This window comes from Penaeus monodon, chromosome 30 (assembly GCF_015228065.2).
Source record: "Penaeus monodon isolate SGIC_2016 chromosome 30, NSTDA_Pmon_1, whole genome shotgun sequence".
NCBI lineage: Eukaryota > Metazoa > Arthropoda > Malacostraca > Decapoda > Penaeidae > Penaeus > Penaeus monodon.
Window position 1 is genome coordinate 28,151,281 of NC_051415.1, and position 396 is coordinate 28,151,676.

Sequence of the window (396 nt, forward strand, 5' to 3'; positions counted from 1 at the left end):
TTGCTTTGGTTGGATGACAATGAGGAAAATGCAGTGCAAAATTTCATAGATAACGTATAGGAATGAAAAAGGAGGCGAAGACGCAATTGATTGGTTGGTTATAACTAATCATATTTAGTAGGTTACTTATGAGATGATTATTATATGATAACTGAGTGTTATTTCAGACTTAATGGATTCAACTTCTTTTCACCAAGTGCATTTTCGCCACGTATAAAAGTGTAGTAATACTCCATCAACCAAACGATAAAGGTAATTCAAACACATCCTTTTCTTCTTAAACCTCGTTGCAGGAGGTGTGAAAGAGATAAACGATAACGACTTCTGCGTATGCAAGATTTGAGATGAGTACTGGTAAAACACAAATAGGCACACACTTTCACATACACACACTTT